We start from the raw sequence: 14,228 nt of genomic DNA, 5'->3' as shown, positions 1-14,228 counted from the left end.
TGACTGGTTTTCTGATCCATATCTGTGTTCCCAGTCGTAAAATCCATAGATTAGGGCCTAATGAATTCGTTTCAATTGACTGATTTCTTTATATGAATCTACAGTCAAATCTTTGAAAAAAAGACCAAACCGTTGGAGCTACAAACAAATGTCACCAATAACGAATAGGGACACTCTCTCAAACACAAAGGTGTCGTTTGATCTGCTCTACGGCGCACACAAGCTTCAGGGTGCATCGTCTGAAGGTAACCCAGAACTAGTAAAGTCCGTCCTTACGTTAAAGTACTACTTAAGTCGTTTTGGGGGGGTATCTGTACTTTAATTGACTATTTATACATATATTTTCTTTAACTCTTACTTCACTACATTCCTAAAGAAAATGTACTTTTTAATCCATACATTTTCCCTGACAACTAAAAGTACTCATTCCATTTTGAATGTTTAGCAGGACAGAAAAATGGTTCAATTCACAGACATCAAGAGAACATCCCTGGTCATCCCTACTGCTCTGATCTGGTAGACTCAATAAACACAAATGCTTCATTTGTAAATTATGTCAGTGTTGGAGTGAGCCCCTGGCTATCTGTAAAAAAACAACAAGATCGTGCCGTGTGGAATGCTTAATATAAGGAATGTGAAAGTATTTATACTTTTACATTTGATACTTAAGTATATTTAAAACCAAATACTTTAACTCAAGTAGTATTTTACTGGGTGACTTTCACTTTTACTTGAGTAATTTTCTATTCATTTATCTTTACTTTTACTCAAGCATGACAATTGTGTATTTTTCCACCAGTGACCAGGACTAGGCTGTACAAATTGAGTTTTTAATCGCGGGTAAAATGAGCCAAAAATAACATGACGAAATATGGATCTAAAATATATCAATCCAAATCCTGACTTCTTATATCTCTCAGATACAAACACTTGAAAACATTGTTCGTAAAAATCCAAATAACTTCACAGATCTTCATTGTAAAGGATTTAAACACTGTTTCCCATGCTTCTTCAATGAAGCATAAACAATTAATGAACATGCACCTGTGGAACGGTCGTTAAGACATGAACAGCTTACAGACGGTAGGCAATTAAGGTCACAGTCATGAAAACTTAGGACAGTAAAGAGGCCTTTCTACTGACTCTGAAAAACACCAAAAGGAAGATGCCCAGGGCCCCTGCTCATCTGCGTGAACATGCCTTAGGCATGCTGCAACGAGGCATGAGGACCACAGATGTGGTAAGGGAAATAAATTGTAATGTCTGTACTGTGAGACGCCTAAGACAGCGCTACAGGACGGACAGTGGCAGACCACGTGTAAACAACACCTGCACAGGATCGGTACATCCGAACATCACACCTGCGGGACAGGTACAGGATGGCAACAACAACTGCCCGAGTTACACCAGGAACGCACAATCCCTCTATCAGCGCTCAGACTGTCCGCAATAGGCTGAGAGAGGCTGGACTGGGGGCGTGTAGGCTTGTTGTCTGGTGAGGACCTGCCTTGCATCATCAGCAACAACGTCGTCTATGGGTACAAACCCACCGTCGCTGGACCAGACAGGACTGGCAAAAAGTGCTCTTCACTGACGAGTCGCGGTTTTGTCTCACCAGGGGTGATGGTTGGGTTCACATTTATTTTCGAAGGAATTAGCGTTACACCGAGGCCTGTACTCTGGAGCGGGATCGATATGGAAGGTCCGTCATGGTCTGACACGGTGTGTCACAGCATCATCGGACTGAGCTTGTTGTCATTGCAGGCAATCTCAATGCTGCGCGTTACAGGGAAGACATCCTCCTCCCTCATATGGTACCCTTCCTGACATGACCCTCTAGCATGACAATACCACCAGCTATACTGCTCGTTCTGTGCGTGATTTCCTGCAAGACAGGAATGTCAGTGTTCTGCCATAGCCAGCGAAGGGCCCGGATCTCAATCTCATTGAGCACGGCTGGGACCTGTTGGATCGGAGGGTGAGGGCTAGGGCCTTGGTGGAAGAGTGGGGTAACATCTCACAGTGAGAACTGGCAAAAGTGGTACAGTCCATGAGGAGGAGATGCAATGCCTTACTTAATGCAGCTAGTGGCCACATCAGATACTGACGGTTACTTTTGATTTTGACCCCCCCCCCCCTTTGGTCAGGGACACGTTATTCACATGTCTATGGAACATGTTCAGTTTATGTCGCAGTTGTTGAAACTTGTGTTCATACAAATGTTTACACATGTTAAGTTTGCTGAAAATAAACGCAGTTGACAGTGAGATGATGTTTCTTTTTTTGCTGAGTTTATATATATATTAGTATAATATATATATATTAGAGGCCGACCGATTAATCGGAATGGACCCTGTATCTTGCAACCTTAACTAGTCCAACGCAATAATAATAATATAATAATAACGACCTGCCTCTCTCTCGTTGCACTCCAAAAGGAGACTGCAGTATGCCAAGGTAAGTTGCTAGCTAGCATTAAACCTATCTTATAGAAACAAGCATAATCCCTCGTTAACTACACATGGTTGATGATATTACTAGATATTATCTAGCGTGTCCTGCGTTGCATATAATCTGACTGAGCATCCAAGTATCTGACTGAGACATTCATTCAAACAGCACTATCGTGCGTTTTGCCAGCAGCTCTTCATTGTGCGTCAAGCATTGCGCTGTTCATGACTTCAAGCCTATCAACTCCCGAGATGAGGCTGGTGTAACTGAAGTGAAATGGCTAGCTAGTTAGCGCGCGCTAATAGCGTTTCAAACATCACTCGCTCTGAGCCTTCTAGTAGTTGTTCCTCTTGTTCTGCATGGGTAACGCTGCTTCGATGGTGGCTGTTGTCGTTGTGTTGCTGGTTCGAGCCCAGGGAGGAGCGAGGAGAGGGACGGATGCTATACTGTTACACTGGCAATAGTAAAGTGCCTATAAGAACATCCAATAGTCAAAGGTTAATGAAATACAAATGGTATAGAGGGAAATAGTCCTATAATTCCAATAATAACTACAAGCTAAAACTTCTTACCTGGGAATATTGAAGACTCATGTTAAAAGGAATCACCAGCTTTCATATGTTCTCATGTTCAGAGCAAGGAACTGAAACGTTAGCTTTCTTACATGGCACATATTGCACTTTTACTTTCTTCTCCAACACTTTGTTTTTGCATTATTTAAACCAAATTGAACATTATAACATTATTATTATTATATATTGAACATACAATTGTTTCATTATTTACTTGAGGCTAAATTGATTTTATTGATGTATTATATTAAGTTAAAATAAGTGTTCATTCAGTATTGTTGTAATTGTCATTATTACACTTTTTTTTTTTAAATACAAAAATTGTCCAATTAATCGGTATCGGCTTTTTTGGTCCTCCAATAATCGGTATTGGCATTGAAAAATCATAATTGGTCGACCTGTAATAGATATATTTATGTTTTATTTTTATACCTACAGGGTCCTAAAATTCAAATGGCTTCATCATCATCTTAAAACAATTCCATATGTTAACTTAGTAGATATTGCAATTTATGGGCGTAGACCTATAGGGGTTAACAAATACCCACCTGTAGTCTCTGTGGCGTTAGGTACCAGCTGGGGATCTGCTGTTGTACCAGGTCGTTTGTCCACAAGTCGACACCACTCTGTGCTCAGAGAAAAGAGAGATGCTCGTCAATATACCGTGTAAATGTTTCATTCAGCGTCATTCCTTTATGCGTTCACCAGTTGTGTGATGGAGTGGACAGTTCCCAGGCTTTAGTACCAAAGCTGGATTGTAAACTTACTGAAAAAGGGCAGGACTACCTGGACATGTCCAATAAGAAACACTCACTTTAGTTATCCGTTGAAACACATTTGAATGAATGCCTTAATGAATAGGATCAGTTGGGTGGGTAAAAGACTGAACCCTACCTTAGCTGGGCTGGTGGTACGTTTCCTCTTGGCAGGGCTGGCCTGACTGTCAGTGTGGCTGGGATGGGGAGAGACCCGTGTCTGTACCTGGCCTCCCTCACCTCCCTGGTGGGGCTTACATGCCTGGAGGGGGGGCAGGAGTGGAGAGGAAGGTTATAGGGGGAGGCAGGAGTGGAGGGGGGAGGCAGGAGTGGAGAGGAAGATTATAGGGGGAGGCAGGAGTGGAGGCAGGAGTGGAGAGGAAGGTTATAGGGGGAGGCAGGAGTGGAGAGGAAGGTTATAGGGGGAGGCAGGAGTGGAGGGGGGAGGCAGGAGTGGAGAGGAAGGTTATAGGGGGAGGCAGGAGGCAGGAATGGAGAGGAAGGTTATAGGGGGAGGCAGGAGTGGAGGGGGAGGCAGGAGTGGAGGGGGAGGTTATAGGGGAGAGGCAGGAGAGGAGGGGGAAGGTTATAGGGGGAGGCAGGAGAGGAGGGGGAAGGCAGGAGTGGAGGGGGGAGGCAGGAGTGGAGGGGGGAGGCAGGAGTGGAGAGGAAGATTATAGGGGGAGGCAGGAGTGGAGGCAGGAGTGGAGAGGAAGGTTATAGGGGGAGGCAGGAGTGGAGAGGAAGGTTATAGGGGGAGGCAGGAGGCAGGAATGGAGAGGAAGGTTATAGGGGGAGGCAGGAGTGGAGGGGGAGGCAGGAGTGAAGGGGGAGGTTATAGGGGAGAGGCAGGAGAGGAGGGGGAAGGTTATAGGGGGAGGCAGGAGAGGAGGGGGAAGGTTATAGGGGGAGGCAGGAGAGGAGGGGGAAGGCAGGAGTGGAGGGTTATAGAGGGGGCAGGAGATGAGTGGGGGGGGGGTGATGGGGGGGCAGGAAGGAGAGGAGGGTATTAGGGGTGAGGCAGGCGAGGAGTGGGGGGGGGCAGGAAGGAGAGGAGGGTATTAGGGGGAGGCAGGCGAGGAGTGGGGGGGGAGGCAGGAGAGGAGTGGGGGGGGAGGCAGGAGAGGAGTGGGGGGGGAGGCAGGAGAGGAGTGGGATGGTTACGGGGGGAGGGAAGAGAGGAGGCGGTCAGAGCAGATGCCACAATCCTGACAACAACCTAAGTGATACTTCTAATCAGGAATCTCAGAGCCAACAAACTGTGTGAAGTCTTTTTCTTGGCAAGAGGAATGCGATGAAACATAAGGAACAAAAATATCTGGGTTACCACCGTTTACCATCAAACCTTTGGTGCCAAGGTAGTTTTAATGTCAAACAGTCATCCAAGAAGAAAAGACAAGACATGCAAGTTGACAATGAATTAAATATTCATAGTCACTAACAGATAAACAGCATATCAGTAGTTTACATTCATTCTGTACATGTCATGTCCAACAGCTAGTCAGGGTGAGGAGATGGGGTGAGAAAAGTGACTTGACTTATGACCTATACTGCTGTATTATGAACCACAGAGAGAATTACACCTAGTAAATCTACTGTATTATGAACCACAGAGAATTACACCTAGTAAATCTACTGTATTATGAACCACACCTAGTAAATCTACTGTATTATGAACCACACCTAGTAAATCTACTGTATTATGAACCACAGAGAATTACACCTAGTAAATCTACTGTATTATGAACCACACCTAGTAAATCTACTGTATTATGAACCACACCTAGTAAATCTACTGTATTATGAACCACACCTAGTAAATCTACTGTATTATGAACCACACCTAGTAAATCTACTGTATTATGAACCACACCTAGTAAATCTACTGTATTATGAACCACACCTAGTAAATCTACTGTATTATGAACCACACCTAGTAAATGTACCGTATGTGAGCTTAGTGTTTGTGAGGGGGATTCTCTCAACTCCTTTGGTTTGTCTGCACTGATACAAAACGTTTCTAAACGGTCAGGTGAATGCAGATAAGGCTACAGGGCATCCACTCTACTCAACTATCCTGAATTTGCAGATCAGTGCCAATGAAGGGAGGAAGACGAGGAAAGATGAAGGCTATTAAGATGCACCAGGACAGGTTAGTTTAGGTAGTAGTAGTAGTAGTAGGGGTTTGTTATCTGGGGGGGGGGGTCTCTAGAGGTCTCACCTGCTGCTGTGCCTGTGGCCCTGGGCTGCCTGCTGCAGTGTTCAGGCCCCCCTGTCTGGAGGTGAGCTCAGCGGGGATGGGCAGGCTCCACGCCTCCTCAATACTAGGAAGCATTTTACCACCCTTCCCCCCCGCAACACTACCTGTCTGAGGGTGAGCCTATAGGAGGAGGGGGGGGGGGGGGCATAAAGACACATTTCAGTATTTCAGTACTGCTCTATGTTATGGTAGGACAACCCACTGACACTGCTGACTGAGCACCTTGTTACACTATTAGGTAATTGCACATTAAATACAGCCTCTCCAGAGATGAGATGAGGTCAAATGAAAATAATCACTCAAAGAATGGTCAATGCCATGACATTATGTCTTACGATTACTGGTGAGATTGTATAGTATGGCATCAATATGAATCAGTGATCATATCTCAATGACTCAAATAAAAAAACAGAATAATCACAGCCTGTACAATAAACAGGAACACACACATGTATAAAATACAACTCTTTCAGAGAGTGAATAATGTCATTGGCTTTAAAACACATACATACACTGTAACACAACACAGCACTACGTTTAACAGAAAACAGCCAGTCAAATCATTTGTTTCTGCTTGGTATGTGTGTGTGTGTGTGTGTTTACATATCTCTGCATGTGTGTGTGTGTATGTATCCCTCCCTCTCTGCGTCCCTGCCTACCTGGAGCAGCTTAATGCGGTGTGTGAGGGCAGCGGTGTTGGTGCAGGCCTTGCTGCGCGTGGCGTTGATGTAACACTTGATTGCGTCGTGCGGCTGCCCGCAGGACTCGTAGAGCGTGCCCAGGTCCATCCAGGCAGCCGCATGACTGTGGTCCAGCTGCACTGCACAGATGTACGCCTGCAGAGCATCCATAGGCTGGTTCTGCTGCTGGTACAGAACACTGGGGGAGGGAGGGGGGGAGGGGGAAGGAGGGAGGGAGGGAGAGGGGGGGTGGGAGAGAGAGAGAGAGAGGGGGGGGGGGTGGGAGAGAGAGAGGGGAAGGAAGGAGGGAGAGAGGGGAAGGAAGGAGGGAGGGAGGGAGGGGAGAGGGGAAGGAAGGAAGGAATGAAGGAAGGAAGGGGAGAGAGAGAGGGGGTGGGAGAGAGAGGGGGTGGGAGAGAGAGAGAGAGGGGGGGTGGGAGAGAGAGAGAGGGGGGGTGTGAGAGAGAGAGAGAGGGGGGGGTGGGAGAGAGAGAGAGAGAGGGGGGGGTGGGAGATGAAGTGAGAGAGGGGGGGGGGAGAGAGAGAGAGTGGGGGGTGGGAGAGAGGACGAGATGAGAGGGGGGGGGGGAGAGAAGAGAGGGGGGGTGGGAGAGAGAGAGGGGGGGGTGGGAGAGAGAGAGGGGGGTGGGAGAGAGAAGAGAGAGAGGGGGGGTGTGAGAGTAGAGAGAGAGGGTGGGTGGGGGAGGAGGAGCTGGGGGGGGGGGTGGGAGGAGAGCGGGGGGGTTGGGAGAGAGAGAGAGGGGAAGAAATAATGAAGGAGTGGGGAGGGAGGGGGGAAGGAAGGAAGGAATGAAGGAAGGGGAGAGAGGGGGTGGGAGACGCGAGGAGAGAGAGGAGAGAGGGGGTGGGAAGAGAGAGTGAAGGTGGTGGAGATGAGAGAGGAGGGAGGGGTGGGATAGAGAGGGGTGGGAGACGAGAGGGGGTGGGAGAGAGAGAGCGAGGGGGGGTGGGAGAGAGAGAGAGAGAGGGGGTGGGAGAGAGAGGGGGGGGAGAGAGAGGGGGTGGGAGAGAGAGGGGGTGGGAGAGAGAGAGAGGGTAGTGGGAAGAGAGAGGGGCGGGGTGGGAGAGGAGAGGGGGGGTGGGAGAGAGAGAGGGGGGGTGGGATGAGAGAGAGGGGGTGGGAGAGAGAGGGGGGGGTGGGCGAGAGAGAGGGGGTGGGAGGAGAGAGGAGAGAGGGGGGTGGAGAGAGAGAGGGGGGGTGGGAGAGAGAGAGGGGGGGTGGGAGAGAGAGAGGGGGGGTGGAGAGAGAGAGAGGGGGGGTGGGAGAGAGAGGGGGGTGGGAGAGCGAGAGAGAGGAGAGAGGGGGGAGAGAGAGAGGGGGAGAGAGAGAGGGGGGGGGGTGGGGGGAGTAGAGAGAGGAAGGGGGGTGGGAGAGAGAGGAGGGAGGAGAGAGAGGGGTGGGAGGAGAGAGAGGGGGTGGGAGAGAGAGAGGGGGGGGAGAGAGAGGGGGTGGGAGAGAGAGAGGGGGTGGGAGAGAGAGAGGGGGTGGGAGAGAGAGAGGGGGTGGGAGAGAGAGAGGGGGTGGGAGAGAGAGAGGGGGTGGGAGAGAGAGAGGGGGTGGGAGAGAGAGGAGGGAGGGAAGAAGGAAGAGAGAACGTGAGAAAGATCAAGTGATGGGTAGAGGGGGGAGTGCATGGAGTTTTTAGTGTCCTCTCTCCCTCGAGTGGCCACACGCCAAGTCTATCCATATTTAACTCTAGGGACCACTACCTCCCTCCTGTTGCCATGGCCAACACCTACAAGCCTTCAGATTGAGTAATCCTTTAAGACTTCTCCAAAGAACCTACAGACAGATGATGCGTACACACTGGCTGCAGAGTCAGGTCTTACCCTATGGAGCACCAGGTGTCAGCGCTGGCCTCAGACTTGTCAATGGACTGTCTGTAGGAGATGAAGGCATCCTGGACTTTCCCAATACTGGAGTAGCACCTGGAGAGAACACACATTATGCTTAGTACTATCAATATGAGTATGAAGAGAGAGATACTGTCAGACCATCAGAGACCAAGAGGGAGCGAGAGTGAGACCGAGAGGGAGCAAGAGTGAGACCGAGACCACTGTGACTGAGACCGAGACCACTGTGACTGACTCAAAATGAAGGACAGCTTTGACTATGTACAGACTCAGTGAGAATAGCCTTGATATTGAGAAAGGTCTGCCTACGGCGGCCTGTCTCTCAAGAGAAGACGGGCTATGTGCTCACTGCACACAAAATGATGTGGAAACTGAGCTGCATTTCCTAACCTCCTGCCAAATCTATGACCATATTTTAGAGACATACTTCCCTCACAGACCCTCAAAGAATTACAAAACAAATCCAATTTTGATAAACTCCCATATCCACTGGGTGAAATACAGCAGCAGGATTTGTGACATGTTGCAACAAGAAAGGGGCAACCAGTGAAGAACAAACAGTATTGTAAATACAACCCACATTCATATTTATTTATGTTCCCTTTTTAACTAACTATTTGCACATTGTTACAACACTGTATATTGACATATGACATTTTAAATGTCTCTATTCCTTTGGAACTTTTGGAAGTGTAATGTTTACTGTTGTCTTCTTCTTCTTCTTCACTTCTGTTTATTATCTCTTCCACTTGCTTTAGCAATGTGAACATATGCTTCCCATGCCTCATTACAATGGACCAGTCCACTCAAACAGGAGCCAATCAGACAGGTGTCTTGTATACCATATTTTGTTGTTGTTGCTAGAGCTCCATTAAATAAATCTTGGTCGACCAACAGCCTTTCAACAAACAATTGACCGGTTGACTAAATGGGGTCAGCCCTAAAGCTAACACTCTACACACAGTTGTGCAACTGCACATCTACAAGCTCAAAGGTTGACTACAGCTCATGCAGAACCATTACCCGTCACATTCAGTGGCTCTACCACACAACAACCAATAGAAGAAAATCCCACGGCCTGCACTTTTCCTACTTGCACCAACTTGATGATAATAACTACTATAGAGAGAAAATGTACTTGCTACGACTGTGATGTGGTCGTCTCACCTCGCGATCTCACCTAGCTCGGGCTCCCGAGTGGCGCAGCGGTCTAAGGAACTGCATCTCTGTGCAAAAGGAGTCAATACAGACCCTGGTTGGAATCCAGGCTAAATCACATCCAGCAGTGATTGGGCGGCGCAGAATTGGCCCGACGTAGTCCGGGGCGTTAGGGTTTGCCCGGGGCGTTAGGGTTTGCCCGGGGCGTTAGGGTTTGCCCGGGGTAGGCCGTCATTGTAAATAAGAATGTGTTCTTAACTGACTTGACTAGTTAAATGTTAAATAAAATAAAAACAAGAAAAAGGGTCAATCCCGGGTGGCGCAGTGGTTAAGGGCGCTGTACTGCAGCGCCAGCTGGGAGCGTTTCTGGGTAAGTCTCTAAGAGCTTTCCACACCTGGATTGTGCAACATTTGCCCATTGGTCTTTTCAACATTCTTCAAGCTCTGTCAAATTGGTTGTTGATTATTGCTAGACAACCATTTTCAGGTCTTGTCATACATTTTCATGTAGATTTAAGTCAAAACGGTAACTGGACCACTCAGGAACATTCACGGTCTTCTTGGTAAGCAACTCCAGTGTAGATTTGGCCTTGTGTTTCAGGTTATTGTCCTGCTGAAAGGTGAATTCATCTCCCAGTGGCTGGTGGAAAGCAGACGACCAGGTTTTCCCTCTAAGATTTTGCCTGTGCTTTGCTTCATTCTATTCCTTTTTTATCCTGAAAAAAACTACTTAGTCTTTAACTTGTTAATTAGTAAATAGTAGCCTACAGCAAAGTGTGTTTAAATAATTTCTAAATAATTTTAAATCAAAACAATTTCTGCTAGTTAGTTTTAGCTTGCTTGAGCCTGCTAACTGAGGAGTGTTAATTCACCTGTTTCATTACATTTCATTTTAAAACATTTATCTTACAAAGGAGTTGTTTCATCTAACTGCGTAACTATTTATCTGTACATGGAATTGGATTTGTTTTTTTTCCTAATCTTTACAGGAAAATGCCACGGGCACTATCTGATGTGTGGAGACATTTCACTGTAGCTAATATAGAAGGAAAAGCTGTGTACATTTGCAAATACTGTGCCAAATCATTTGTGAAGAATGCAACAAAGACGCAGAATCATCTGGCCAAGTGCATGAAGTTCCCTCAGCGCTCACAACAAGCAACCTCTGACAAAAGTCCCTCTACTTCTATTCGAGGTGAAAATTATGAATCAGACACCGTATCGATAGCAACAGCTCATGGTCCTCCTGGAATCTGAAGGTTTTTGACTTAATGGAGAAACAGAGAAATGCTGATGAATGTCTTGCTCGAGCTGTGTATGCATCTGGTTCACCCCTGATGCTCACAGGCAATGTGTATTGGTAGAGATTTCTGAATGTTCTTCGCCCAGCATACACCCCTCCAAACAGACATGCTTTATCTACTCATTTACTGAATGCAGAGTTCCACAGAGTTCAAGTGAAGGTCAAGCAAATCATAGAGAAAGCAGACTATTGCAATCATCTCTGATGGGTCGTTGAATGTCCGTGGGCAAGGAAGAATGAACTACATAATCTCCACCCCTAAACCAGTATTCTACAAGAGCACAGACACAAGACACACCGGTCTCTACATTGCAGATGAGCTGAAGGCAGTTATCAACGACCTTGGGCCACAGAAGGTATTTGCACTGGTGACAGACAATGCTGCGAACATGAAGGCTGCTTGGTCTAAAGTGGAGGAGTCCTACCCTCACATCACACCCATTGGCTGTGCTGCTCATGCCTTGAATCTGCTCCTCAATGACATCATGGCACTGAAAACAATGGATACACTCTACAAGACAGCCAATGAGTTGGTTAGGTATGTGAAGGGTCATCAAGTTATAGCAGCAATCTACCTCACCAAGCAAAGTGAGAAGAATAAGAGCACCACATTGAAGCTGCCAAGCAACACCCGTTGGGGTGGTGTTGTCATCATGTTTGACAGTCTCCTGGAGGGGAAGGAGTCTCTCCGAGAAATGGCCATATCACAGTCTGCCGATATAGACAGCCCCATCAAGAGGATCCTCCTGGATGATGTATTTTGGGAGAGAGTGGTAAGCAGCCTGAAACTCCTGGATCATTGGGGATCATTCAATATTCCCTTTTGTTGCTCAGTGAAATCATCCCATGTGAAGAGTCAGCTCTTTTAATTAAAGTTAAAATCGTAACTAAACAGTTTTTTTTTTCTACAGGAAGGATTTAATCATTTGCAATTATGTCTAATTATGATAAGGTAAACGGTTTATGTTTCTGTCTCCATATATGGTAAATATATCCAATGCAAAAAACATCTACATTTAAATGGTATTAATATTAATTTGCATCTATTTCTGTTAATTCCCATATATTCCCGTTAATTCCCATGGAAAGTTTCCACCCCTAAATACTCCCCAAAATGTACAACCCTGCTGAAGGCACTGGATATATACCCACTGATTCTTGAATAATATAACCTACAAGTGCTTCATAAGCTTACTTCAACTGTCAAACTCCATCAGAACCACAAATATAACATGGTTTGGGGTGAGTTGGACTGCAGAGTGTAGGAAAAGCAGGCAACAAGTGCTCAGCATATGTGGGAACTCCTTCAAGACTATTGGAAAAGCATTCCAGGAGAAGCTGGTTGAGAGAATGCCAAGAGCGTGCAAAGCTGTCGTGAAGGCAAATTTGGCTATTTGAAGAATCTTACATTTAAAATATACTTTGATTTGTTTAACACTTACCCCTATTTATCACATGATTCCATATGTGTTATTTCATAGTTTTGATGTCTTAACTATTATTCTACAATGTAGAAAATAGTATAAAATAAAGAAAAACCCTTGAATGAGTAGGTGTTCTAAAACTTTGGACCGGTAGTGTAAATAAATGCTGTATAGCCTCATAACATGGTTAAAACAATAATCTTCATATCATGGATGGTCAGTCCTTGCATTAATAATAGCTCTGTCTATTAATCTGAGTGGTCACATTTCTCCAGGCCCATCCCTCAGCGTTTTACCAAAACAGATTTGTTGATTTGCCCTTTAAACAGCTGCATATTATCAAGATATCAGTGTCCCCAACAAAGAGGTAAACAGGTCTATAGCAAATGCAGCTTATGGCATTCATTTTTTCACATGTAAATAGCACTTTTCAGTCGTGCTCAAAGCATGCCATTCCAATGAGAACAGCATTTATTTATCAACTCCAATCAATGAGCCCAATCAGTACTCCATGACTGCAAAATCGTAAACAACAGAGTAGGGCTGGCTAATAAATCCTTCGTTTTGGGTCATGCTCAGGCAAAACAATTTGACTAATCTATACCTTCATATTTCCAAGTGCTATTCTTGAAGATCTAGGGGTATAACATTTATTGGAATGACTGGCATTCTGATTGACTTTGGTTTTTAATGTAAAGATATCATTTAATTGTATTATTTATGTAGTAGAAAGCGATGGGTTTCAAGAAGCCTACATAACCATCCCATATAGTAAAATTGAACATCCATATATGGCCAGCTATGTGAACTTTAACACTGATTTATCCTGCAATAGATGTCGTTCAATTGGTAAACATACATTTTGTCTTCTTCTAATGCCTCTTAAGGGGAATGTAATCTAAAAGTAACTGATTGTAATCAGATTACATGACTGCGTTTGGGTAATCCAAAAGGTTCGTTAACGATTACAATTTTGGACAGGTAACTAGTAACTAACATATTACATTTATAAAGTAACCTACCAAACCCTACTTGCTAGCCATTAACTTCTCTCACAGCCTCTAACACAACATACTGCTGCAGCCCTTAGTTGTACTACAGGATTGACAGACAGGAGGCCATCTATCCACTGCAACACTGTCTGCCACACTAGCCAAACCAGGTCAACTGTGGTCTAATGATCTATACTAAAACAAGTGGATTCAATAAGTAAGCACTATGTAAAAGCCTTTAGAAAAGCGTGTGGAATAACAGAAAGGAACAATTCCATTTAATTAATAGCTCAGATTTACAGAGCTATTAATCAATAGGTCTCTGTGTAAAACGCTGTCTTCCCAGAGAGTACAGACTTGGATCAATAATAATCAGTGGAGGAGCAGCTCTGAAACGGCTCCAGTTTCTAGGCCTATAGATTGTAGAGAAACAGCAGAGACAGGAGCTGCAGAGAGAAAAGGCCTTCAGGGCAGAGTCTTATTCAACACACAGCGGTTTAACGTTTTTTACACACTTGCTAAAAGGAAAACAAGAGCCCGCAGGAATTCACTATGAAAGAAAATGCCTTTACCTGCCGAGGAAGTACCAGGACTGTCCAGAGTTGGGGTCTGCTTCTAGTGACTTCTGCAGACACTGGATGGCATAGCTGTCCTTGGAGCCTGGGTCCCCTAACCGCTCCACTGTGTGATGCATCCAGCCTGGAGGAGACCAGGGGAGTTAGCAGGGTGAAGGATCCAACAACCACCACTGCTAGTCT

The 14,228-nt window shown here is 45.8% G+C and overlaps 1 pseudogene; it reads right to left on the bottom strand.

Annotated features, from left to right (window-relative positions):
- Positions 1 to 14,228, bottom strand: part of LOC109905194 (lysine-specific demethylase 6A-like) — a 106,164-nt pseudogene that overhangs the window by 27,282 nt on the left and 64,654 nt on the right.

This window comes from Oncorhynchus kisutch, linkage group LG2, assembly GCF_002021735.2.
Source record: "Oncorhynchus kisutch isolate 150728-3 linkage group LG2, Okis_V2, whole genome shotgun sequence".
Lineage (NCBI taxonomy): Eukaryota > Metazoa > Chordata > Actinopteri > Salmoniformes > Salmonidae > Oncorhynchus > Oncorhynchus kisutch.
The sequence above is the reverse complement of the archived record's forward strand: the minus strand, read 5'-3'. Positions and strand labels throughout refer to the sequence as shown.